The 6,375-nt window shown below is 40.2% G+C and overlaps 1 pseudogene; it reads right to left on the bottom strand.

Annotated features, from left to right (window-relative positions):
• Positions 1–4,357: 4,357 nt before the first annotated feature.
• On the bottom strand, positions 4,358–6,134 carry LOC147434458 (uncharacterized; annotated as a pseudogene).
• Between the last annotated feature and the right edge of the window lie 241 nt (positions 6,135–6,375).

Here is a 6,375-nt window from a genome sequence, read left to right as displayed (position 1 = left end):
TGTCCACGTCAATATTCATGTGGATGTACAGTTTTTGCATGAGTTGTTTCAGTTGTTGAAGGAGTATAAAGATGTTTTTTCATGGGACTATTCTGAGGTGAAGGGTATAGATCCTGATTTGTATCAGCATCATATATATTTGAAGGAGAATGTAGTTCCAAATCTGCAAAAAAGGTATAGAATGAATCCCAACTTTGTAGAATAGGTTAAACAAGAGATTGATAAGATGTTAGTTGTTGGATTGGAATGAAAAAATCCGAGTTTGTGCTGATTATAGAAAGTTGAATGTAGCCAGCCACTTTTACAGATCCTTTCCAGATGCCATTTTGTGATAATGTATTGGATGTTGTAGTAGGGAAAGAAATGTGTAGCTTTTTGGATGGTTTTTCAGGGTATAACAAATTCAGGTGGCTAAAGAGGATCAACACAAAATGACTTTTATAAATGAGTGGGGTGCTTTTGCATCTACAGTGGTGAATTTTGGCCTAAAAAATGGACCACCCTCATTCAACTTTACAGCATACAAAATATTTGAACCATATTTTCTGGATTCATGAGAGTCTTTGTGGATGATTTGTCAGTATTTGGAAGGAAGGAACTACATTTACAGCATTTGAATTTGTGTTTTGAAAGGTATCGACAATTTAAAATGTATCTTAATCCTCTCAAGAGTGTCATTGTTGTCAAGACTAGTGTACTTTTAGGTTATGTGGTTTCTCATGAAGGGATGTCCATTGATGAGAAGAAGATTGAAGTTATTAGAGAAGCAAAATCTCCAGAGAATGTAAAGGAAGTCAGCAGGTTTGTTGGCCAAGTGAAATGGCATGCTAGATATGTCAAATATTTAGAAAATATTTGTATTCCTTTAACTCATTTAACAAAGAAGAATGTACCTTTTCTGTGGGTTGAACCTCAAGAGAATTCCTTCCAAATGTTAAAGAAGATTCTTTCTGTAGCACCAATATTACAACCTCTAGATTGGTCATTACCTTTTCATGTATTTGTTGATGCATTGAATATGGCTATTGGTGTTGTTCTTATGCAGGAAAAAGTTAGGGGATGGTTCATACCTTTTTACTCTTCTAGTAGGGTGTTAATATCAGAGAGGAATTATGCTGTGACAGAAAGAGAAACTCTTAGAATGGTATATGCTTTAAATAAATTCAGGCATTACTTGTTGAACAACAGAGTCATTTTACATGTGGACTATCAGGCATTTATTTACTTGATTAAGAAGCCATTGTTGACATGGAGATTAGCAATATGGATGTTGTTGTTGCAGGACTTCAACTTTGTAATGCTCATACTCCTCGCAAAGAGCATACCATAGCTGATTATTTAAGTAGAATTGATACATGAGAGGAACCAACTAGGGTTTTTGATGATTTACCTGAAGCTGATTTGTTTGAAGTTCAAAATTCAATCTCTGAATCATGGTATGACCAGATGCTCATATTTTTGGCAGATGGTACAATGCCAATCGGATTTTGAGGAGACCGTAGAAGAAAGTTCTCTTTGAAGAGTCTACCAGTTTTGGTAACATCAAGAGCATTGTATAGGAAAGGGATTGGTTAGGTAATCCGAAGGTACATTCTAGATTTTGAACAGAGAGCTATTCTGCAGGAACCTCATTCAAAAGCAGCAAGAGGCATCCAATGAGCTTCAAGCATGAGCTACAAGATAAGGTTGAGCAAAGCAAGCAAGGGGTGTGCTTTGGGGGTATGCTCCCTCACACTCTCTCTCATTTTCTCTCATTCTTCACTTGGTAAAGTGCAAGAACTCCATCTCCTTCTCCAAGCTTGTTGAGAAGTTGAAAGCCTACACCAACACTCTTCACCATGGATTGCAAATCCAACAAAGAGCCATGCTTCAATGCTTAAACTTTCCTTCTTCTCCATCGTCATTACTATGCTATTATGTATGCTAGCAAGAAGAGAGATGATAAGTGAGGAACTATTTCTTTCTTCTATGAATGTTTCTTCTTCCTCTTCCCTAACCTCATTCCCCACTAGCTCTCTCTCCACCTTTGAAGGCATTTGAGGCTTGGGATAGTTAATGCTCTTTGCAAAGTCTATGTTATGCTCATGATGCATGAATCTTTCCATCTTCATTGCATCACCTAGGTCACAAGGAAGACAAAGATTGTATTGTAGCAAGTCTCTCTTGATGGGAGAATTTATAATACAAAAGCCTTTTGGAGGGGGGACCGGCTCCACATAAATCCGGTCCTCAACGGTTGTCAAGTTCTCTAAACTCTCTCTCTTGCAAAATTATTGTTCATGCCAAGTTAATTAAGTACTATGGTTATGTTGCTACCATCATTTAAGTTCACCCTCTATGTTCTCAAAGTAGCCTCACAAAAAATATCTCTTTAATTCTCCTAATTCCACTATTCTCAAAGCTCATAGGCCATTTCCATTTCATTGGTATTAGAGATATTCGTTTTTATTTTCTTGCTTAAGAAGAGAGTTCCTTAAGTTGTCCATGAAAGATTGGGCCTATTGATTGAAATAGGGTAAGTGGGATAGGAATCTATTATCTTGGTTAAGAAGGACTTGGTTTGAGGTACACCGTTCTCAATACGGGGATTTTGTTTGGCTTTACCATTATTGAGCTACGATTAAGCTCAACAGGAACCGTAATTAACCGAGTAAGGTTAGACCATGTCCACTAGTCTTTGCAATCAATAGTGTATAATTCATGGGTGTATCTGCTTGAGAATTGATTTTCAAAGTTAAACAAGGTTAGCAAATAAGGTTTTTGATGTTACAAAAGGACAAAGTATTCTATACATATGTTTAATTAGCATGGATGAGGATAACCAAGAGAGTAGAATGAGCATTGATAAGTTGTATGTTTCACGTGAAGGAGCTAATGATGATTCCCCCATGTTTGTCAATTATCTTGTTACTAGGTTGCTTCAAGCTATGGGAAACCTTGATTTGCAAGACAAAGTTACTAAATAATTTCGTGCTTATGGGATTTCCCTTCCTCTCTAAGAGGAGAGAGAGCTTAGGAGGCCTCTTGATGAGAACCCCAAAAGAAGACTCTCTCCATACAAGAGGAGGAGTCCAAAGAACGCGAAAGTAATGAATCCCTAAGTTCCTCTAAAGATGTGGCTCCACAAAGGCGGCGGTCTAGACGGTCACCAACTCCTCCCAAGAGGAAACGGTCAACCCGTAGTACTTCTCCTTGTCACTCCAAAATGGAAGAGAGAAAAAAAAGAAATAAAAGGGCAAGAAAGAGGTCACCCTCGTCTCCTTCTTCTTCACCATTCTCCTCGTTCGACAAAATCTATGGTTATTCTCCTAGCGAATACAAGAGGGGAGGACATCACAAATCTTACCCTACATGGCGAAGGTCCAAAAGCTAAAGAACTTCAAACACTACAAGAGGTTGTGTGCACTTGTGATGCTGTTTAGCGATGGAAATACATTGGGTTTTTATACTTCTCAACGTTGCTAAAGCCGTCGCTAACAGCGTAGACATGGGAACATCGCTATGGACGTCGCTAGAGCGGTCGCTATAGACGTCGTTATATAGAGACAATGACGACCATAGCGATGTTTACAGGCCACCTATAGCGACATTTATAGCGACGCTATAGAGACTTATATAGCGACGGTCATAGCGACACCCGAGGGAATTTTTTTTTGGTGAAAGGGCATTGAATGCCCTACCACCCATGAACCATATTGAATGTTTTGATAATTGAGTAAACCTAAATGAATCCAAGATAAGCCCAGATTCACCTTTGAAAGAAAGTGCAAGCTTAGATATAGACCCAAAGTAGTTACCCACAAGACAATATAACCATTAACTCCATCATCCATAGTATTGTTTGCAAAATAAAGATACAAAACTGACAAAAGTAAATTGATGAAAGTAAATCAATGACAATTGTACACATCATAGGCAGAATCACTTGATTGTTAAACTTTTCAAATATAATACTTACAACACCATTGTCATTATTGAAAAAATATACATGGTTTTCAAAACGACGTATAAATGTCATCTCATGATACATATGATATGACAAAAGGAAACTAATGCTATCTAGCTACGACTAAACTGATGTCGTCTAATGAGACATCTGATCATGTCCAAGGGGCTGCCGAGTTCTGCAAAAAAAAAAAAAAGACAGCTTTTTATAAGTATAAACATATAATTTATAAAAAAATACAACAAATAGAAAAGAGTAAACCCTAATACTAACCATGCCGCCACAAGAACTCAAAATGTCCATCAAGGCGTTTAAGATCTTCCTGCTTGCGTCTTCGTGCTTGTACACTGTGGGGTCACAACCTGTCATCAACCACTGTCAAAACATACAAAGAATCCATTATGTTAGAATTTAAAAACCCCTAAACCGTAAACTATCAAACCTAAAGAGAAATGCACAAACACTTACAAAATTGGCCTCAAATACTGCCCACCCACCGCTCCCCAAGTGGTACAAGCTCCCTGCCTCTACTTGCGCTCTCGTTGCCTCCTTATGTTGCTTCCACTTGTCGGGATCCTTGTGCATTGATTTCTATGCATTCTTCCAATCTTTTTTGGCCAAACAATCTGGTTTTTTTCACCCATGCTTCATTGCTTTTTGCACTCCCGAACGCTTGTGCTTGCAGTATTCGCGCATTTGAACCTTCATCACGTCTTCATTGAAGCGATCATCCCGTGTTGAAACGGGAAACTTGTCATGCAGCATGCTGATGACTTTGCCTTTTAAATCACTTGGTACTTCACTCCATGTGTTTAGCATGTAGTGTCTAAACACCTGAGAGCAAAGACCGCGCATGCGTGAGATCACCTTCTTGCCTTCATCATCCAAGATGATGCTGCCGCTGAAGTCGACAGAGTAAGGCAATCCCACTCACCGGTGACATGTGAACCTGGGTGTCCCGACAAGTGTCTCTAGCGGCGTGTCGACAGGGGTACGAACGTCAGGTGTCTCCACTAGAGTCTGGGCCCTGAAGCGAGGAGTGTGGACTGGAGTCACTCCTGGAGGAGTAGCTAGTGGTGTGTAGCCGCTAGGAATGGCCGTTAGTCGTGCAAAACCTGGTGTAGATGGTGATGCCATGGCTGGTGTGGGAGCGGGGAAAGAAAGGGAGGGTAAAGAGCATCATGGAACACGAGGCGGTGTCAAGGCATCGGTAGTGGCATCCCCACAACAACCGCTGCTACCACCACTAGAGCTCCGGTGCCTAGAGTAGTGTGAATATCATCTCGTCGACACCGAAGCTTCAGAGTGTGCTGAATGCTCCAAAATAGAGGGAGACGCTAAAGGAGTAGGAACGCACGATGGTGCACTAGAGCGATGACACTCCACATACCATTGTCTCTGCTCGAGTGACAAAGAAGAAAGAAACTTCTCATCATCCATACCTGCATTAAACACACGAACATTTAAAATTAATATTGAATGAATGGAGAAGTAAACATGGACAAGTGGAGAGAGAGAGAAAGAGAGAAAGAGAGAGAGGGCACTCATAAAGGGGGGAGGGATTCCTATGTAGAGAGATTTCGTTGAATTTTTGTGAATTTGTAAAAGCACTACGCTCCGGGTGCAATGGAGACTGAAGCTGCATCGTGAAGGTCTGCTCATAGAAGTTGTTTTTCCCCACCACTAGATCTAAATGAGCGGGTGAAAGAGACGCCGAGAAGTAGTAGGAGTGCTTCTTAGTGTCTATTTCACTAGACCAACTAGATCTAGGAGTGGAATGAGAAGCATCTATATTGAGTAGTCTAGCTTTGTCATTGCAGCTTCAGTCTCCATCCCACTCGAAGTGCAATGCTCGTTGTTTCTTCTGTGAATTTGTAAAAGCACTGCGCTCCGGGTGCGATGGACACTGAAGCTGCATCGCAAAGGTGTACTCATAGACGTTGCTTTCCCCACCACTAAATCTAATTCAGCGGGTGAAGGAGACGTTGACAAGCAGTAGTAGTGCTTCTTAGTGTCTCTTTCACCAGATCAACTAGATCTAGAGATGGAACAAGCAGCATCTATATTGAGGAGACCAGCTTCGTGCTTGCAGCTGCAGTCTCCATCCCACTCGAAGTGCAATGCTCTTTGTCTCTGCTTATGTGAACAAACCTAGAGCATACGTACCTCGAGTGGATGCAAAGACCATTATATACAATGACTCAATGATGCATACAGATAGAAATGGACAAAAAGCCACGTGAATATAATATATATTGTAAAAAAGATTTAAATTATTCAAATACAATATGTATGGATTTAAGAGGTCTCTCTCTCATCCTCGCAAAGCTCAACATCACTTCCTATATCTATATAGAGCTATCCGTTTAAACAGATGTCCTCTGTTTCATTTTGTAGATCCTTTGCATGCACCCCATAGAGAGTAGCAG

This window comes from Adiantum capillus-veneris, chromosome 19 (genome assembly GCF_014529385.1).
Source record: "Adiantum capillus-veneris isolate H3 chromosome 19, ASM1452938v2, whole genome shotgun sequence".
Taxonomy (NCBI): Eukaryota; Viridiplantae; Streptophyta; class Polypodiopsida; order Polypodiales; family Pteridaceae; genus Adiantum; species Adiantum capillus-veneris.
Note: the sequence above shows the minus strand (reverse complement) of the source record. Positions and strands in the feature narration are given on the sequence as shown.